At 32.4% G+C, this 23628-nt stretch overlaps 1 protein-coding gene across 5 annotated transcripts in view; it reads right to left on the bottom strand.

The window, feature by feature from the left end:
- COL16A1 (collagen type XVI alpha 1 chain) overlaps positions 1-23628 on the bottom strand; it is a 3146845-nt gene that overhangs the window by 3074193 nt on the left and 49024 nt on the right. The window lies entirely within an intron of this gene.

The raw sequence follows: 23628 nt of genomic DNA, 5'->3' as shown, positions 1-23628 counted from the left end.
TTTATTTAATTACTGTATCATTGCTGATATTTTTGCTGCATTTCTGCATTTTAAAGCTGCACTGCTGTGTAAAATCTCTGGTTGTATTGCATACAAGATTCTGGGTTTCTGAATCTAAATGGTGTAGTTTCTTACACTTGGACACTATACCAGCCATCTTACATTAGGAGTATTTTCTTTCCTGCACTCTTGTGGAAGAAGTGTGTGGATCTAGGCCCATCTGAGTTGGAGATTGATTGTGGAAGGCTTATTGTGTGATTTTCTGATTAGTAGTTTTATATTTGTTTATTAAAGCTTATATTTAAGTCTTGTTTTTACACAGTGCTGCTCTCCATGTAGCAGTGGTTGTCAGTGCCCTTTACAGATGCAAAAGCATTGAAGACTATTTTTTTCCTGAAACAACTGTCAGTGAAATCCTTTCTAGCTTTCTGGTTCCCTAGGAGAAACTCAGGTGAGCAGCACTGCTTTATTGGTCAACCTTAGTCTACAAAAAGTATAGTTTCCACTTGTTGTCTCTGGGCTACCAGCATAATCCAGTCTAATCAAACCATTCCTTTTGATAATAAAACATACACTAAGAACCTGCTATCATGGATGGATAGGCAGTTTCTCATCATCTCTCTGGCCAGCCTGATGGACATGTGCATCCTGAGGCAATGTAGCAATTATCTCATGTATACTGACAGCCATTTACTCCTGAAACAAACTAATACTTTATGTGAGATGTAGTTACACTATGACAAAACTCACATGCAGACAAATCAAATGCCAAACAGGTTGTTAGCACACATACATCACTTCCCGGACTAAATAAAGAGATGGCACATAAACCCGCATATGCAGATGTTCTCACTAGTAACTTACCAAAAGCCCAAAGGACCCCAAAAATCTGCCTTCCAAAACCACATGCACACTCAACAAAACAAATAGCAACCACAACACATAATAACATACATATACCAGTGTCTCAACAAATAAGCCCATAAGGTGTAACACCACTAAACCCAATGTACTGGTTAGAGGTGACCCCCATAGCGAGACACATTGATGTCTCCCATACCAGAGTGGATAAGGAGACGGTTATGTTTAGCAACCTGTCAGGTGCCAGGAGCAGTCAAGTCACTCAAGTTCTCAAGTCACTCTACTGAAAGTGCCAATATGACTCCATTATAGTCCATGTGTGTGTGAATGACCTGAGATGTACCGCCCTGGACTATATGAAGAAAGACATGACTGAGCTCTCTGTTTATATGTCACAGGCAGGTATAAGGTCAACCACTAATCATAAGCAGCATTCTACCTTCTCCAAGGATGATGTCACAATAGTAATGTCTTTTGGCTTTTCCCGGTTAGTGGTCGCCACAGTGGAAGTCCAGTCCACTAATGATTGCCAGTGGGTTTTTACGGTGCCGAGTTGCCAGCCCGATGCCCAACCTTCAAGGAAGGCACACCCATTCACGCATGCACCTACCTGCATGTCTTTTACGTCACTTGTCCACGAGGAGGACATGCAGAATCCACACAGAAGGCACTCCAGCTGAGAATCGGAAGGGAGAACCTTTTGCTGTGAGGCGACAATGCTAACTGCTGCACCTCCATGGCTGACCGATGATGTCACAATGCAAACAAAAAATGATTGACTTTAACAATTGGCTTAGCTTCTGATATCAGTCCAAGGGTATCCAACATCTGTCAGCCTGGGAGGACATGGTCAACTAACTCTGGGCGGCATGATGCCAGGGAATCTTCTTGGGCGAGGTTTATATAGGCTCCAGGGCCTTTGGCCTAGTACACACCTATGAACCTATAATAGGCCATGCTGCTTTGCCAGAGATGGTCTGCACCTGTCTTCTCTAGACTTTTGGATATTGGCAAAGGCTTTAGCCTCTTCTACTGTGCCTTTTAAGACAGTGTCAAAATAACCAACATCCCAACATAACAGAATGTTCTCTAGATAAACTCAAGGTGCTGCTCCTAAGTGCTAGGAGTGTGGACAAGAAATTGTACTTCCTGGGAGCACTGCTTACCTTGCAAGATGCTGAAGTCTGTGCACAGTCACTGAGACATGGTACAAAGCAGTGGAAATCACCCTCGCCGTGCAGGCTACAATGACTTCCACATGTTCAGACCAGAAACTGAGCATGGAGGAACCAAAGGAGGAGGTGTATGTATCATCTTCATTAAGGACAAGTACACCTCAAAACTTGTCAAACAGTATGACTCTCAAGTTACTCCATGTCCAGTTAACCATAGGCAAAATTCCCTACTACATTATAGCTAGGTATAGGTTCCCCACCATAAAACAGGAAAAACATACCGAATACCTGGACTTACTTGAGTCACTTACCATATAGCCCAACACCTTACACATGGGTGATTTTAATTATCCTACCATCTACTGGGGAACATATACATGCCCACAAATATTCAGGCTCCGAGGTTCTTGGACTTTTTCTATGCAAATGCTCTGAAACAGCTAGTCAGCGCAACCACAAGGGGCTCAAATATCCTGGGACAAAGTACTATCTAACATGGTGGAATATTCTATCCCCCATGTGATGGCATACTTAAGATTGGACCATAAATCAGTCTATTTTGAAATAATTTTAAGGCCAGATTCCCCATCAAGTTCAAAAACGTTTAAGAATTTTTCCAGGACAAATTACCTCCTACTAAGTAATGGCATAAGAAATTTCAAAGCCCCCTGAATGTAGAAAACATGGACTTCTATGCAGAGATGTACACCAACATTCTATACAACCTTTTAAACAGTTGTATAGAATCGGCTGTATTGGACTGGATTAAAACCAGGTCTTGCCGGAAAAAAAACAAGCCAGCCTGGTGGACCTCAGATGTTACAACAAAGGAATGAAGCTAATATGCAAGAACAAGAGGAAAGGAACTGGCTCAGCAGAGGAAGAAAGTCCTCTCTAGTCTAACTATATGAATTAGAGACCTCACCAAATCCTCCAAACGATTCACAAAGTAAAAATACCTCCCTAGCTATGGAACATCTGAAGGTATTCTTTAACTATGTTTGAAATCTTAAGGGGAATGCTCAACAATGCGCTGAGCTGGTTATGGATGGCACCACCGATACTCAACTGAAGGAAATAGCCAAACTACTAGCTGAAACATTTGGATCAAACTTCACCCCCCTGTCCTCACTGGTCATACCCCCAAAGTATGGCTTCCACTATTCCTCAACCTATTATGAAAATGGGAGGTCATCCCTGTGCTCTCTAAGGCCAAAAACATGGCATTAATGGGACCAGACAACATCCCAGGTTGCCTTTTAAGAAACTTAAAACATGACCTAGTAGACCCATTTTGATCCCTATTTTACCACAGCCTGTGGAGTAGTTAAGTTCCAGCAGAATGGAGGACAGCAACAGTCATCCCTCTGCACACCCTGGGAATTATAGACCCATAAGCTTGACTAGTCTCATCTGGAAGGCCATGGAAAGAATCATTATGGACCTTATCAACAAGGACATAGGTAATCTCCAAACTCTGGACGAGCCCAGTTTGGCTTCATTAAGGGGAGATCACATCTGTTAAACCTGACTAACTTCTTTGAGAAGATCACCAAGGTCTTGTATGATGGAAAGGCTGTGCAAACCACCTACACTGACCTAGCCAAGGCATTTGATACAATTCCCTACTAAGGTATTATAGTGAAACTTTCCCAATTGGGAATTAACCTCTTCATAACCAGGTGGGTAGCTGACTTGCTCACTGACAGGACACATTTATTTACTTATTTATTGACATGTAATTACTGGGAAAGTCCAACTAGGTAGAAGCCCATTTTCAGTGGAGCCCCAGGGAGAAAAGCTCCAAATTATTACAAAACATTTTAAGAACAATAATTTTACAATCTTCAAAATAAAACAAAAATATCTGCAGTTTAAATAATCATAGCAAATTAGACATAATATAAAAAATGGGTTAAAAATCAATACAAGATATATGACAATCATTTAATATTCTGAGAAATTTTAGTTTGTAAAGAAAATAAAGGCAAGTCAGTCTAATAAATTTAGGAACTGCAATATGAAGTGAAGGGAAAACAGGCTTATGATATATTGAGATAGAAAGTCAGGGAAGAGAATTAGATAGCCGTAAGGAAGTAAGTGAAGAAGGAACAGTAAGGAGGTATAAGGAAAGAAAACATTGTTGCACTCATTCAGAGATATAGTTTAACCTGGTTTTGAGCAAGAACAGACAGATGTTTAGCTAGGAAGTCTTTCAGAGTGGTTTTGAACGATAGGAGGGAGGGTATAGACATGATGGCTACAGGTAATGAGTTTGAGGCCTTAGCAACCTTGAATGAGTACAGACAATGGCCATCAGATTTGCAAGGTTTGTAGACAGACAGGGGTGTTTGGTAACTGGATTGCAATGACCGACTGGGAACATACTTGTTTATATGTTAGTTGATGTGTCAGTTCTAACCAGTTTAGACTTTTCAGTGCTATACAGTGTTGAGTTCTGAAAAGGGTATGTCTTGCAAATCTAACAACTTTGCTATAGCATTCGTTAAGTTTTAATTTTTGAGAAGCCTGGAGGTTAGTAAGGATGGGAGCAACATAAAGAAGTGTGGGGAGGAGAAAAGTAGTGGCAAGCTTAGTTTTAGTTGTGTTGGTGAGAATGTTTTTGGATCTGTAAAGCTTCCTTAATTTCTAACTACTTTTTCTCAAGCAGTTTTGTATGTGCAGGTTGAATGCAAGATTATCGCCCACTATTAGAAAGGCTGTATTGTCAATAGAGAGGACTTTAAACATTGTGTTTTCATGAGAGGTATTTTGGGAAAATTTATTTTTATTTTATTTTGTTTGACATTTGTTAACCGGGTTGGTCCAAGTGAGCTAGAAACCCCTTTTCAGTGGAGACCCGAGGAGAAAAGCTCCAATGTATTTACACAAAATTGACACTAAGAGAATATATACAAAGTAATTAGTGTGCAATAGCACAACGAGGAAATTATACATGAGCAACAATAAGAGAATATATACAAAGTAATTAGAGTACAATAGCACAACAAGGAAGATATACACGAGCAACAATAACAGAATATATATACAAAGTAATTAGTATGCAATAGCAAAACGAGGAATATATACACGAGCAACAATAAGAGAATATATACAAAGTAACCAGTGTGCAATAGCACAATGAGGAATATATACACGAGCAACAATAACAGAATATATACAAAGTAATTAGTGTGCAATAGCACAGTGAGGAATATATACATGAGCAACAATAAGAGAATATATAAAAAGTAATTACTGAGCAATAGCACACCAAGGAATATATACACGAGCAACAATAAGAGAATATATACAAAGTAATTAGTGTGCAATAGCACAACGAGGAATATATACATGAGCAACAATAAGAGAATATATACAAAGTAATTAGTGTGCAATAGCACAACAAGGAATATATACACGATCAACAATAAGAGAATATATACAAAGTAACTAGTGTGCAATAGCACAGCGAGGAATATATACACAAGCAAAAATAACAGAATATATAGAAAGTAATTAGTGTGCAATAGCACAACGAGGAATATATACACAAGAAACAATAAGAGAAAATATATACAAAGTAATTAGTGTGCAATAGCCCAACGAGGAATATATACACGAGCAACAATAAGAGAATATATACAAAGTAATTAGTGTGCAAAAGCACAACGAGGAATATATACACGAGCAACAATAAGAGAATATATACAAAGTAATTAGTGTGCAATAGTACAATGAGGAATATGCCATGTCAAACCCAGATTTGATGAATATGCTTCACCTCAAAAAATCTAGATCCATCAGAGCCACAAGGGCGGGAGACTTAAACCTTGACACGGCTATTAATAGGACGTGCTGGAGGGATAGATTCATCACCCAAAGACTCCCTATGCTGTGGAACAAAATCCCGGTACATGTGAGGCAGAGCACCTCGCTGGCCTTGTTCAAGAGAAATCTTGACCAATGGATGGGAGATCACAGATATACCCCAGGAATAACCTCAGTGTCACTGCTCGACAAAGGCACAGCAAAATAATGGGTATAGTTCCCCATACTAAAGGGGTGGCGTAAGCCACAAAACGATGGGCTAGGCTTGTAAATGCCCTAAGGCAGATAGCCTAGTATGAACCTATGAACCTATGAACCTATATACACGAGCAACGATAAGAGAATATATACAAAGTAATTAGTGTGCAATAGCACAACTAGGAATATATACACGAGCAACAATAAGAGAATATATGCAAAGTAATTAGTGTGCAATAGCACAACTAGGAATATATACACGAGCAACAATAAGAGAATATATACAAAGTAATTAATGTGCAATAGCACAACAAGGAATAGATACATGAGTAACAATAAGAGAATATATACAAAGTAATTAGTGTGCAATAGCACAACGAGGAATATATACACGAGCAACAATAAGAGAATATATACAAAGTAATTAGTGTGCAATAGCACAACGAGGAGTATATACACGAGCAACAATAAGAGAATATATACAAAGTAATTACTGTGAAATAGCACAACGAGGAATATATACACGAGCAACAATAAGAGAATATATACAAAGTAATTAGTGTGCAATAGCACAGCAAGGAATATATACACGAGCAACAATAAGAGAATATATACAAAGTAATTAGTGTGCAATAGCACAACTAGGAATATATACACGAGCAACAATAAGAGAATATATACAAAGTAATTAGTGTGCAATAGCACAACTAGGAATATATACACAAGCAACAATAAGAGAATATATACAAAGTAATTAGTGTGCAATAGCACAACTAGGAATATATACACGAGCAACAATAAGAGAATATATACAAAGTAATCAGTGTGCAATAGCACAAAGAGGAATATATACACGAGCAACAATAACAGAATATATACAAAGTAATTAGTGTGCAATAGCACAACAAGGAAGATATACACGATCAACAATAAGAGAATATATACAAAGTAACTAGTGTGCAATAGCACAGCGAGGAATATATACACGAGCAAAAATAACAGAATATATAGAAAGTAATTAGTGTGCAATAGCACAACAAGGAATATATACACGAGAAACAATAAGAGAAAATATATACAAAGTAATTAGTGTGCAATAGCCCAACGAGGAATATATACACGAGCAACAATAAGAGAATATATACAAAGTAATTAGTGTGCAAACGCACAACGAGGAATATATACACGAGCAACAATAAGAGAATATATACAAAGTAATTAGTGTGCAATAGTACAATGAGGAATATATACACGAGCAACGATAAGAGAATATATACAAAGTAATTAGTGTGCAATAGCACAACTAGGAATATATACACGAGCAACAATAAGAGAATATATGCAAAGTAATTAGTGTGCAATAGCAAAACTAGGAATATATACACGAGCAACAATAAGAGAATATATACAAAGTAATTAATGTGCAATAGCACAACAAGGAATAGATACATGAGTAACAATAAGAGAATATATACAAAGTAATTAGTGTGCAATAGCAAAATGAGGAATATATACACGAGCAACAATAAGAGAATATATACAAAGTAATTAGTGTGCAATAGCACAACGAGGAGTATATACACGAGCAACAATAAGAGAATATATACAAAGTAATTACTGTGCAATAGCACAACGAGGAATATATAGACGAGCAACAATAAGAGAAAATATACAAAGTAATTAGTGTGCAATAGCACAGCAAGGAATATATACACGAGCAACAATAAGAGAATATATACAAAGTAATCAGTGTGCAATAGCACAATGAGGAATATATACTCGAGCAACAATATGAGAATATGTACAAAGCAATTAGTGTGCAATAGCACAACGAGGAATATATACACGAGCAACAATAAGAGAATATATACAAAGTAATTAGTGTGCAATAGCACAATGAGGAATATATACATGAGCAACAATAAGAGAATATATACAAAGTAATTAGTGTGCAATAGCACAACGAGGAATAGATACATGAGTAACAATAAGAGAATATATACAAAGTAATTAGTGTGCAATAGCACAACGAGGAATATATACACGAGCAACAATAAGAGAATATATACAAAGTAATTAGTGTGCAATAGCACAACGAGGAGTATATACACGAGCAACAATAAGAGAATATATACAAAGTAATTACTGTGCAATAGCACAACGAGGAATATATACACGAGCAACAATAAGAGAATATATACAAAGTAATTAGTGTGCAATAGCACAGCAAGGAATATATACACGAGCAACAATAAGAGAATATATACAAAGTAATTAGTGTGCAATAGCACAACTAGGAATATATACACGAGCAACAATAAGAGAATATATACAAAGTAATTAGTGTGCAATAGCACAACTAGGAATATATACACAAGCAACAATAAGAGAATATATACAAAGAAATAAGTGTGCAATAGCACAACTAGGAATATATACACGAGCAACAATAAGAGAATATATACAAAGTAATTAGTGTGCAATAGCACAATGAGGAATATATACACGAGTAACAATAAGAGAATATATACAAAGTAATCAGTGTGCAATAGCACAATGAGGAATATATACTCGAGCAACAATATGAGAATATGTACAAAGCAATTAGTGTGCAATAGCACAACGAGGAATATATACACGAGCAACAATAAGAGAATATATACAAAGTAATTAGTGTGCAATAGCACAATGAGGAATATATACATGAGCAACAATAAGAGAATATATACAAAGTAATTAGTGTGCAATAGCACAACAAGGAATATATACACGAGCAACAATAAGAGAATATATACAAAGTAATTAGTGTGCAATAGCATAACGAAAAATATATACACGAGCAACAATAAGAGAATATATACAAAGTAATTAGTGAGCAATAGCACAGCGAGGAATATATACATGAGCAAAAATAACAGAATATATAGAAAGTAATTAGTGTGCAATAGCACAACGAGGAATATATACACGAGAAACAATAAGAGAAAATATATACAAAGTAATTAGTGTGCAATAGCCCAACGAGGAATATATACACGAGCAACAATAAGAGAATATATACAAAGTAATTAGTGTGCAAAAGCACGAGGAATATATACACGAGCAACAATAAGAGAATATATACAAAGTAATTAGTGTGCAATAGTACAATGAGGAATATATACACGAGCAACGATAAGAGAATATATACAAAGTAATTAGTGTGCAATAGCACAACTAGGAATATATACACGAGCAACAATAAGAGAATATATGCAAAGTAATTAGTGTGCAATAGCACAACTAGGAATATATACACGAGCAACAATAAGAGAATATATACAAAGTAATTAATGTGCAATAGCACATCAAGGAATAGATACATGAGTAACAATAAGAGAATATATACAAAGTAATTAGTGTGCAATAGCACAACGAGGAATATATACACGAGCAACAATAAGAGAATATATACAAAGTAATTAGTGTGCAATAGCACAACGAGGAGTATATACACGAGCAACAATAAGAGATTATATACAAAGTAATTACTGTGCAATAGCACAACGAGGAATATATACACGAGCAACAATAAGAGAATATATACAAAGTAATTAGTGTGCAATAGCACAACTAGGAATATATACACGAGCAACAATAAGAGAATATATACAAAGTAATTAGTGTGCAATAGCACAACTAGGAATATATACACAAGCAACAATAAGAGAATATATACAAAGTAATTAGTGTGCAATAGCACAACTAGGAATATATACACGAGCAACAATAAGAGAATATATACAAAGTAATTAGTGTGCAATAGCACAATGAGGAATATATACACGAGTAACAATAAGAGAATATATACAAAGTAATCAGTGTGCAATAGCACAATGAGGAATATATACTCGACCAACAATATGAGAATATGTACAAAGCAATTAGTGTGCAATAGCACAACGAGGAATATATACACGAGCAACAATAAGAGAATATATACAAAGTAATTAGTGTGCAATAGCACAACGAAGAATATATACACGAGCAACAATAAGAGAATATATACAAAGTAATTAGTGTGCAATAGCACAACGAAGAATATGTACACAAGCAACAATAAGAGAATATATACAAAGTAATTATTGTGTAATAGCACAACAAGGAATATATACACGAGCAACAATAAGAGAATATATACAAAGTAATTAGTGTGCAATAGCACAACGAAGAATATATTCATGAGCAACAATAAGAGAATATATACAAAGTAATTACTGAGCAATAGCACACCAAGGAATATAGACACGGGCAACAATAAGAGAATATGTACAAAGTAATTAGTGAGCAATACCACAGTGAGGAATATATATACACGAACAACAATAAGAGAATATATACAAAGTAATTAGTGTGCAATAGCATAACTAGGAATATATACACGAGCAACAATAAGAGAATATATACAAAGTAATTAGTGAGCAATAGCACAGCGAGGAATATATACATAAGCAAAAATAACAGAATATATAGAAAGTAATTAGAGTGTAATAGCACAACGAGGAATATATACACGAGAAACAATAAGAGAAAATATATACAAAGTAATTAGTGTGCAATAGCACAGCAAGGAATATATACACGAGCAGCAATAAGAGAATAGATACAAAGTAATTAGTGTGCAATAGCACAACTAGGAATATATACACAAGCAACAATAAGAGAATATATACAAAGTAATTAGTGTGCAATAGCACAGCAAGGAATATATACACGAGCAGCAATAAGAGAATATATACAAAGTAATTAGTGTGCAATAGCACAACTAGGAATATATACACGCGCAACAGTAAGAGAATATATACAAAGTAATTAGTGTGCAATAGCACAACGAGGAATATATACATGAGTAACAATAAGAGAATATATACAAAGTAATCAGTGTGCAATAGCACAACGAGGAATATATACACGAGCAACAATATGAGAATATATACAAAGTAATTAGTGTGCATTAGCACAACGAGGAATATATACATGAGCAACAATAAGAGAATATATACAAAGTAATTAGTGTGCAATAGCACAATGAGGAATATATACACAAGCAACAATAAGAGAATATATACAAAGTAATTAGTGTGCAATAGCACAACTAGGAATTTATACACGAGCAACAATAAGAGAATATATACAAAGTAATTAGTGAGAAATAGCACAACGAGGAATATAGACACGAGCAACAATAAGAGAATATGTACAAAGTAATTAGTGGGCAACAGCACAACGAGGAATATGGACACGAGCAACAGTAAGAGAATATATACAAAGTAATTTGTGAGCAATAGCACAATGGGGAATATATACACGAGCAACAATAAAAGAATATATGCAAAGTAGTTAGTGTGCAATAGCACAAAGAGGAATATATACACAAGCAACAATAAGAGAATATATACAAAGTAGTGTGCAATAGCACAATGAGGAATATATACATGAGCAATAATAAGAGAATATGTACAAAGTAATTAGTGTGCAATAGCACAATGAAGAATATATACACGAGCAACAATAAAAGAATATATACAAAGTAATTAGTGTGCAATAGCACAACAAAGACTATATACACGAGCAACAATAAGAGAATATATACAAAGTAATTAGTGTGCAATAGCACAATGAAGAATATATACACAAGCAACAATAAGAGAATATATACAAAGTAATTAGTGTGCAACAGCACAGCGAGGAATATATACACGAGCAACAATAAGAGAATATATGCAAAGTAATTAGTGTGCAATAGCACAACAAGGAATATATACACGAGCAACAATAAGAGAATATATACAAAGTAACTAGTGTGCAATAGCACAAAGAAGAATATATACACGTGCAACAATAAGACAATATATACAAAGTAATTAGTGTGCAATAGCACAACGAAGAATATATACACGAGCAACAATAAGAGAATATATACAAAGTAACTAGTGTGCAATAGCACAAAGAAGAATATATACACAAGCAACAATAAGAGAATATATATACAAAGTAATTAGTGTGCAATAGCACAACAAAGAATATATACACGAGCAACAATAAGAGAATATATACAAAGTAATTAGTGTGCAATAGCACAAAGAGGAATATATACATGAGCAACAATAAGAGAATATATACAACGTAATTAGTGTGCAATAGCACAACGAGGAATATATACATGAGCAACAATAAGAGAATATATACAAAGTAATTAGTGTGGTATAGCACAACGAGGAATATATACATGGGGGGGGCGTGGCCAAGGATGAACACAGGATAGCAGCAGATGTCTTCAGCTCCACCAATTTCATTACATTGACAGGAATTAATTACTTAAAAAATTAATTTTTGAAGTAATTTTCTTTCTAAATATGTTTGTTTTATATAGTTCTTGAACTATATCTAAAAAAGAAAGGAAATCTTAATAATATTCCTGTCAGAAATTACTTTGGAAATTTTCCTGTCAGTTTATCAGTCTGAAATGAGTTCCAGTAAGACAAATTCTCAAGACTCCAGCATCAAGAAATAACTTCAGTCTCTGATAATTATAGTCCAGCAACTTACTGCTAAGATGGATAAAATGGATACTAAAATAGACACTTTCATAGAAAAACTACAAAACAAATAGACTTGTTACATATGGACCTGCAACAACAGAAGATCCAGATGACAGGCATAGAAGAAGCTGTGAATGACATGGAAAATAGAATACAAGAAGAGGAAATCAACATTGAGTTTCTGCTGAAACAAAATACACATTTACAAACAAAGCTGGATGACCTGGAAAATAGATCTAGGCAATAACATTAGGATTTTTGGACTGCCAGAAAATATTGAAGGTAACAATATTACTTCTTTTTTAACAACATGGCTCCTAAAACTTTAGATTTACCAGAAGCATTCTCTTTTGGTATCGAAGAGCACATAGATCTATAGCTAATACTAACTCTAACAAAAACTATCCTAGATCAGTTATAGTTAGATTTCTATCATCTTTTGATAAAGAGATGGTTCTTAAATCTGCTTGGGCTAAAGCTCCTGTTAAGATTAATGAAACAACTGTGCGTTTTGACAATGACTATTCTTCCATGGTATTAGCTAAAAGAAAAGTTTTTCTGCCACTAATAAGGGAGCTTAAAAGCACAGTTTAAAACATACCTTCTGTTTCCTGCCAAGCTTAAAATCTTCCTTCCTGATGGTCCTAAAATTTTCGATGACTTAGACTCTGCTTTACTGTTTATCAAAAAAATAAGATTTTGGAAAAAATAGAAGAAATGGAATGGGCTAGTCCTTCGTTAAAGAGACTGGCAACTGAAACTTCGTGGAAGACTTCAGAGAAGAAGAAGAGACTAAAAACAAATGATTTGTACTATGTTTTTTTCTCTCTCATCATTTTATTTTATTATTAATCCTTTTAAATATAGTTCCTGCATTTCCAAGAAGCAACAAATATTTTGAAAAAGATTTAATCAAAGTTATTCTCTGTGTGCAAAGAAATGTTTTGTTTCATAACTAGTCAAAATATCTGGAGATTTAATGGCAAGCTGTGATTTAACTTGTTTCTCTTTCTGAAGAGGAAAAATAAGGTCAGTAATTTGATACATTTTTTTCCTTTAAAAGTTTATATGTTCTTCAAATGCTATTCCTAATTATACTTTCTTGATTACACTGCTTATGCTTGTTTGTAAATAATCTGTCATGCTTTAACTAATAATAATTAGAACTAAATAATAGTAAATAATATGTTTTATTTTTAACTCTATTAATATAAACAGTTAGTAATATTCCATTGTATATACTTCTTATAGCTTTCTCTTACATTTTTTTATTTCTGCCTTACACCCTTTTACTTTCTACTCTCTTTTTCTTTTCTTTATTAATATATAGAAATACTTTTGATCATATAGACACAGTAAATAATAAGATTCGCATAGGAGTTGAGTCGGGACAACAATGTTGAGTTTTGTTACTTATTAATAATTTTGGGCTTGATTTCACTTACATAGAGTCTGTAATAACCTGTAGAATGCATTGTGAAGGTTTTGTCATGTTTAGATGCATTTACACTGCTAAATGAATGTTTGTCACTAGTTTTTAATAAGTTTCCCACCAAAATGTTAAGAGAGACAATCTGGGATGTGGGCTGTCTCATGCACAGTGTCCATGAGCTACTTCAAAAGCTTCAACTCTCAGAATTCTCACAGAGAAGCTGAAAGCAGCTGGTCTCACCTTTGACCTAAATATCACACTGACACATCACAGATACAGGAATAGCAGATTAATAATATGTGTTAAAACCTATGTCCCAAACATATACATTACTATAACTCATTTAATTCATCTGATTGACAAGCATAAATAATTTTATAACTCTATACTGGAAGAAATTGTCATATGATATATTTTAAAGCAGTAGTATAGCATGTTTGTAAAATCTGGTTACTAAAATGTGTTTGCTGTGCATTATTTTGTATAAAGCAGACAGATTTATTGAAGGGACAGCAATGTAAGATGGTGCTCAGTAAAGATACAACTCAGTGAGATCAGATATATATATATATATATATATATATATATATATATATATATATATATATATATATATATACATGTATGTATGTGTGTGTGTGTGTGTGTGTGTGTGTATGTGTGTGTGTGTTTGTGTGTATGTGTTTGTGTGTGTGTGTGTGTTTGTGTGTGTGTATATGTGTGTGTATATGTGTGTGTGTGTGTGTGTGTGTATGTGTGTGTATGTATGCATGTGTATATATATATATATATATATATATATATATGTATATGTGTATATGTGTGTGTATGTGTGTATGTATGTATATATATATATATATATATATATATATATATATATATATATGTGTGTGTGTATGTGTGTGTATGTAGATATGTATATAAATGTTTCTGAGAATCTGCTTAACTATGAAGTATGATTTATAACAATTTCTATGAATACAATATTTTATTCTACTGGCAATAATGAGTTTGAGTAAATGCTCATATACAAGCAATTCAAGGTTTTTTTTGGAAGCTGTTAACTGTATTTACATGACAGAAAATAGATGCATCCTAATATATGTAATGTCTGAATCATATTAGCCAAAGTTTTTGATTTAAATGAATGTTAGAACTTATTTTCTCTCCTCTTGATTTCTAACATCAAGATTATTTGAATGCTATTTGAATACAAGTGTTTTATATTACATGGATGTATATAGTAGTATGAACAGTTTTTTTAAAAAAAAAAAAAAAAAGGTTTATTTTAGTTTATATGATGCTGTTTTACCAAATGTGTAGTCTTGTCTTGCTAGATAATTGAACTGAAAACTGTTAACTTCAGTTAAATATAACTAGTATTAAATTGATAAGGTGGTAGCTGACGTACTGCTGCTTAGGGTAGGGGGTTATCTTGAGTGGTAAATATTACTCTAAGTTGGAGTTTATAACTCCAGGCTGGATGCAAGGTTTATTCCTTACATTATTTTCACTTGTTCATTGTTATTTGTATATAGTTTTGACATCCACAATATATTTTGTACATTCATTGTCACTACAAACAAAATTGAATCCTATACGAAATCCCATAAGAGATTCAATAAATACAGCTATATTTAAAGGTACACCTAAAGGAGGAGATGTAACATTACTTATCTTGTTATTTGTTATTTTGATCATAAGATTCTTAAGTTTTAAAAATGCCAAATGACATCTTTAAAAGGAATTTCTTTAAACATTAATGGATTGAATAATCCATGTAAAAGGGCAAGCCTAATAAGATACATTAATTTACATAAGGCCAACTTAGTCTTCCTACAAGAAACCCATCTCTTGAAAAAAGATATTGATAAACTAGCCACAAACAAATATACAGTATTGGTTAGTTCAGAGCACACTCAGAAAAAAGAGGAGTGGCTATTTTATGGAATAAAAGTATGCCCATTCCTAAAACCATTAAGTCTTATCAGGATGACAAAGGAATGTTTTGTATGGTTACAATACAAATTAATGGGAAGACTTACACTTTAATTAATGTATATTGGATACCTGGAATTGGTATTAATACAGTGAAACATCATCTTGATAAGATCATATCATTCTCTATAGGAGATATTATTTTAGCTGGTGACTTTAATTGTATACTACATGAAAGTGATACTACCACTATAGGAAAGAGAAGAATTACATCTAATGCAAAACATTTAAAGGATTTTGCTAATTCTTATCATTTGAATGATATTAATAATCAGATAGATTCAAAATCATTACCATACACCTTTTTCTAACAGATACAAAACTTATTCAAAAATAGATAGGGTCTTTATTTCTAACCAGATGGTAACAGATTTAATTAATTCCAAAATCATTTAATGTCCTATATCTGATCATAATTCAATTGTTTTGAATTCTTGATAAAAAATACTCATAATGTTCAGATCAAAAGGATACCAGCATACTTAACTCAACTAAAAGACTATAAAGAATATATACTTTCAGAAGTAAAACATTTTTTAGACATAAATAACACTCCTGAAGTCTCCATTGTTTATGTTTGGGATGCCTTAAAATCATATCTATATGGACAAAGTATCAGATGGTATAATAATAAAAGGAAATCTTGGGATAAGGAATTGTTAGATATTCAAAGTAAATTAGACTCTTATAAACATAATAATAAAGAAAATATAATGGACAAGAAAGTTATTGAAGAAATAAACAAACTAAATGAGAAATACAAAGAAATTTTAACTCATAAAGTTAAAATAACTTTAGAGAAATACAAGTTTTGTCTTATTCAATAAGCCCCAAATACTTACATAGACTTAAAAATAAAACAAAAGGTTGAATAAACAAAACCATATCAAAGAAATCTTTTCTCTAAGGAAAAGAAGAATGTTTCTAGTATACCAGAAATACTAGATGAATTTAGAAATCACTTTCACAAAATTAACCATAATAATATTAACATGGAACCTAAAGATAAAATAAAGGAGTTTATAACCACAAATATGAATAAAAAGCTTAATAAACAACAGATTAAACTATTGGACAAGAGTATTTCATATACAGAAGTTATTACACAAATAAATAAGCTTAAATCATACAAAGCACCGGGTAATGATGGTATTATACCAGAAATATATAAAATCCTTTCTAAAAATACATATTCATTAATACATAAGGTTTTTATTTTGGCCCAAACTGAGTTAATAACCTCCCATCTTGGCAATATACATTTATTTCACCAATTTTAAAACCTAATAAAGATCCAACTAGATGTTCTTCATATCGGCCCATCTCATTACTTAATGTTGATTATAAAATGTTTATGAATATCTTTGCTGATAGATTGAAGACAATCATTCCCAGCATTATAGATATAGATCAGACAGGCTTCATTGTAAATAGAAATACTTTTGATAATATAAGAAGAACTTTAACATTAATAGATTTTGCAAATAGGAAAAGAAAGATTTAACACTTATTAGTCTTGATATAAGTTCAGCGTTTGATTCAGTAAGTTGGGACTATCTGTTTACCTTAATGAAGTGCACAAACTTCTCGGATGCATTTGTAAATCTAATTGAACATTTATACAAAGGAACGTTGGCTTATATTAAGGTAGGAACATATGTTTCACAAAAATACCCATTCTTAAAGGTACAAAACAAGGATGTCCACTTTCTCCACTATTATTCACTTTAGTAATGGAGCCTTGGGCTAATTTGATCAGAAACAGTACTGACATAGAGGGTTTTGAAATAGATGAAAATACAACATCCAAAATTCAACTTTTTGCAGATGATGTTCTAATTACATCAGCAGGATCTAATTATTCTATACAGTCTCTATTTGATAACATGATGAATTTTAAAAGTATTTCTGGTTTAATATTCAATGAAGAAAAAACTAAAATACTACCTATATATACACAAAAACATATTCTCATTAGTGATTTTACTAAATATGTACCCAATTCAGGTCAGATAACTTATTTAGGTATAATACTATCTAAAGATATTAAATCTATTATATATAATAATTATAATACCTGTTTTCTTAATATACAAAATCTTTTAATACCTGGAATAATATGTTTTTACTATGGAGGAGAGACTTACAATTATTAAAATGATAATATTCCCCAAGATTTTATACTTAATACAATCAATAATACTTCCACCTACAAAAATAATTATCAAGAAACTGAACACACTAATGTTAAATTTCTTATGGGCACCTAATAGACCTAGGATTGCATTAAAGAAACATACTAATAGCTGGTCTCAAGGGGTATTTCTTTTCCAGACTTTAATTTATATACTATCTCTTCTATTGTAAAAGTTATTACTTTATTAATAGATCAGTCATATGTCACAAAATGGAAAGATTATTGGGAGCTAATTAGTATACACTCCATGAAAATCTCCTTAACACATAAAAATATGATTGTAAATAACTCCATGTTATGGTTACTAAAGGAATTTTGTACTTCACCTATTACACCTAAACATATGGTTTGTTACCCATTAAATATTATTATTAGTTATCGTAACTTTATATTCATGCACCCTAAGTATAGGGAATGGAATTTTATTGTATTTCCTATAATGTATACTCAAGGTATGCTTTTGTCATCTACTTCTGAAGGAACTCATTTAGCTATAGATAATGATCTAAAGTACTGGTATCAGTTGATATCTGATAATAAAGTTAAAAATCTAGATTTCTTAAAACAAGAATTTGATCTAAGAGAAACTTGCTGGTTAGAGGTTCAGACCTTTAGACAACATCTCATTAATAAAATAGATTTAATGTCTATAACTGTTAAAGAATCTATTCCAACACTGATTGATTACTTGATATTATATTTACAACATAAAGTTTCTGATAAAGGTAAACTTTCATACATACATAAAGTTATCAGACAAGAAACTTTTTACAGTGTAGATTCATACTGGAATTATTTCACTTCTATTAATGGGGACCCACCAAATCAACAAGATAAACAATATATATTGGAATCTGCTTATAGAACTACGTCTTCCATTGTCTGGAGACTTTATACATGGAAATTTTTACATAGATCTTTTTATACACCTTTGATGATGAATAAAATAAATAATAAAGATAATCTATGTAAGAGATGTAATGTAGAAATTAATGCTGACTGGGCTCATATGTTTTATGACTGTATAAAATTGAAAGAATACTGGAAGTCAATTAATGAATTTTTGCAGGCTCTTTTTACAGATAATTTCATTATTTCTAAATCTCTTATATTATTCAACACACCTGTACCTCAAAGTGTTAAAAAGGTTAAGCTTCCCTTGTTATGGTCTATTCTAGCAGTGGCTAGGAAAATAATAACTAGAAATTGGATTTCAGATACACCTCCTTCGTTCAATGAATTTAAAAATGTTATGAATATAGTGTGTCATATGGAAATAAACACAATTAGGACTAGAACAAATAGAAAAACATCTTATTTTATTGTATGGCATAATTTACAAAATTTGTTAAAAAAATTTTAATTTCAATAGCATGGTATTTTAGTTTAATTAATTGATCTGATTGTAGTGGATGTCTTTGTAAATACTTTAGTTGTTTTGTTTAATATTATAATAATACCTATTTTTAATTACTTGTATAAAATTGTTATGATATTTCTCTTATATGTTAAAACAATAAACCTGTTTTGAAAAAAAAAGGAATATATACATGAGCAACAATAAGAGAATATATACAATGTAATTAGTGTACAATAGCACAACAAGGAATATATACATGAGCAACAATAAGAGAATATATACAAAGTAGTTTGTATAGATAGAGGGTGGGAGGGTGGCCTAATGGTTAAAGTGTTTGCCTTATAAACACAAGGTACAGGGTTTGAATCTAACCGGGGATACTTGGCTAGGCTTAAAATGGCTTGCAAGGGCAGTTAGCCTAGTACTAATCTATGAATCTATAAATCTATGAATTAGTGTGCAATAGCACAAAGAAGAATATATACACGAGCAACAATAAGAGAATATATACAAAGTAATTAGTGTGCAATAGCACAACTAGGAACATATACACGAGCAACAATAAGAAAATATATACAAAGTAATTAGTGAGCAATAGCACAGCGAGGAATATATACATAAGCAAAAATAACAGAATATATAGAAAGTAATTAGAGTGTAATAGCACAACAAGGAATATATACACGAGAAACAATAAGAGAAAATATATACAAAGTAATTAGTGTGCAATAGCACAACGAGGAATATATACACGAGCAACAATAAGAGAATATATACAAAGTAATTAGTGTGCAATAGCACAGCAAGGAATATATACAGGAGCAACAATAAGAGAATATATACAAAGTAATCAGTGTGCAATAGCACAACGAGGAATATATACACGAGCAACAATAAGAGAATATATATAAAGTAATTAGTGTGCAATAGCACAGCAAGGAATATATACACGAGCAACAATAAGAGAATATATACAAAGTAATTAGTGTGCAATAGCACAACTAGGAATATATACACAAGCAACAATAAGAGAATATATACAAAGTAATTAGTGTGCAATAGCACAACTAGGAATATATACACGCGCAACAGTAAGAGAATATATACAAAGTAATTAGTGTGCAATAGCACAACGAGGAATATATGCACGAGTAACAATAAGAGAATATATACAAAGTAATCAGTGTGCAATAGCACAACGAGGAATATATGCACGAGCAACAATAAGAGAATATATACAAAGAAATTAGTGTGCAATAGCACAATGAGGAATATATACACGAGCAACAATAAGAGAATATATACAAAGTAATTAGTGTGCAATAGCACAACTAGGAATATATACACGAGCAACAATAAGAGAATATATACAAAGTAATTAGTGAGAAATAGCACAACGAGGAATATAGACACAAGCAACAATAAGAGAATATGTACAAAGTAATTAGTGGGCAATAGCACAACGAGGAATATGGACACGAGCAACAGTAAGAGAATATATACAAAGTAATTAGTGTGCAATAGCACAACGAGGAATATATACACGAGTAACAATAAGAGAATATATACAAAGTAATCAGTGTGCAATAGCACAACGAGGAATATATACACGAGCAACAATAAGAGAATATATACAAAGTAATTAGTGAGCAATAGCACAGCGAGGAATATATACATAAGCAAAAATAACAGAATATATAGAAAGTAATTAGAGTGTAATAGCACAACGAGGAATATATACACGAGAAACAATAAGAGAAAATATATACAAAGTAATTAGTGTGCAATAGCACAACGAGGAATATATACACGAGCAACAATAAGAGAATATATACAAAGTAATTAGTGTGCAATAGCACAGCAAGGAATATATACACGAGCAACAATAAGAGAATATATACAAAGTAATTAGTGTGCAATAGCACAACTAGGAATATATACACAAGCAACAATAAGAGAATATATACAAAGTAATTAGTGTGCAATAGCAAAACTAGGAATATATACACGCGCAACAGTAAGAGAATATATACAAAGTAATTAGTGTGCAATAGCACAACGAGGAATATATACACGAGTAACAATAAGAGAATATATACAAAGTAATCAGTGTGCAATAGCACAACGAGGAATATATACACGAGCAACAATAAGAGAATATATACAAAGTAATTAGTGTGCAATAGCACAATGAGGAATATATACACGAGCAACAATAAGAGAATATATACAAAGTAATTAGTGTGCAATAGCACAACTAGGAATATATACACGAGCAACAATAAGAGAATATATACAAAGTAATTAGTGAGAAATAGCACAACGAGGAATATAGACACGAGCATCAATAAGAGAATATGTACAAAGTAATTAGTGGACAATAGCACAACGAGGAATATGGACACGAGCAACAGTAAGAGAATATATACAAAGTAATTTGTGAGCAATAGCACAATGGGGAATATATACACGAGCAACAATAAGAGAATATATGCAAAGTAGTTAGTGTGCAATAGCACAACGAGGAATATATACACAAGCAACAATAAGAGAATATATACAAAGTAGTGTGCAATAGCACAATGAGGAATATATACATGAGCAATAATAAGAGAATATATACAAAGTAATTTGTGTGCAATAGCACAATGAGGAATATATACACGAGCAACAATAAAAGAATATATACAAAGTAATTAGTGTGCAATAGCACAACAAAGAATATATACACGAGCAACAATAAGAGAATATATACAAAGTAATTAGTGTGCAATAGCACAACGAAGAATATATACACAAGCAACAATAAGAGAATATATACAAAGTAATTAGTGTGCAACAGCACAGCGAGGAATATATACACGAGCAACAATAAGAGAATATATGCAAAGTAATTAGTGTGCAATAGCACAACGAGGAATATATACACGAGCAACAATAAGAGAATGTATACAAAGTAACTAGTGTGCAATAGCACAAAGAAGAATATATACACGAGCAACAATAAGAGAATATATACAAAGTAACTAGTGTGCAATAGCACAAAGAAGAATATATACACGAGCAACAATAAGAGAATATATACAAAGTAATTAGTGTGCAACAGCACAGCGAGGAATATATACACGAGCAACAATAAGAGAATATATGCAAAGTAATTAGTGTGCAATAGCACAACGAGGAATATATACATGAGCAACAATAAGAGAATATATACAACGTAATTAGTGTGCAATAGCACAATGAGGAATATATACATGAGCAATAATAAGAGAATATATACAAAGTAATTAGTGTACAATAGCACAACGAGGAATATATACATGAGCAACAATAAGAGAATATATACAATGTAATTAGTGTGCAATAGCACAACGAGGAATATATACATGAGCAACAATAAGAGAATATATACAAAGTAATTAGTGTGCAATAGCACAACGAGGAATATATACATGAGCAACAATAAGAGAATATATACAAAGTGATTAGTGTGCAATAGCACAACGAGGAATATATACACGAGCAACAATAAGAGAATATATACAAAGTAACTAGTGTGCAATAGCACAAAGAAGAATATATACACGAGCAACAATAAGAGAATATATACGAAGTAATTAGTGTGCAATAGCACAATGAAGAATATATACACGAGCAACAATAAGAGAATATATACAAAGTAACTAGTGTGCAATAGCACAAAGAAGAATATATACACGAGCAACAATAAGAGAATATATACAAAGTAATTAGTGTGCAATAGCACAACGAGGAATATATACATGAGCAACAGTTTTAATTGTTGAAAGTAAGTGACAAAACTGATTATGACAACAGTAATGTTTGTAATGCATCCTTAGTTTTTGATTACTACTAGAAGTATTAGTTTTGTCTTTTTTGGGTTGAGCATGAGTTGTGAATTAATGAAGGCATGTTTCAATGGCTGTTAAAGCTTCCTGAGTAATTTTTGGAGGCATCCCATCTTGTCAGAT

This window comes from Protopterus annectens, chromosome 1.part1 (assembly GCF_019279795.1).
Source record: "Protopterus annectens isolate FY-2018-M chromosome 1.part1, PAN1.0, whole genome shotgun sequence".
Classification (NCBI taxonomy): Eukaryota; Metazoa; Chordata; order Ceratodontiformes; family Protopteridae; genus Protopterus; species Protopterus annectens.
Note: the sequence above shows the minus strand (reverse complement) of the source record. Positions and strands in the feature narration are given on the sequence as shown.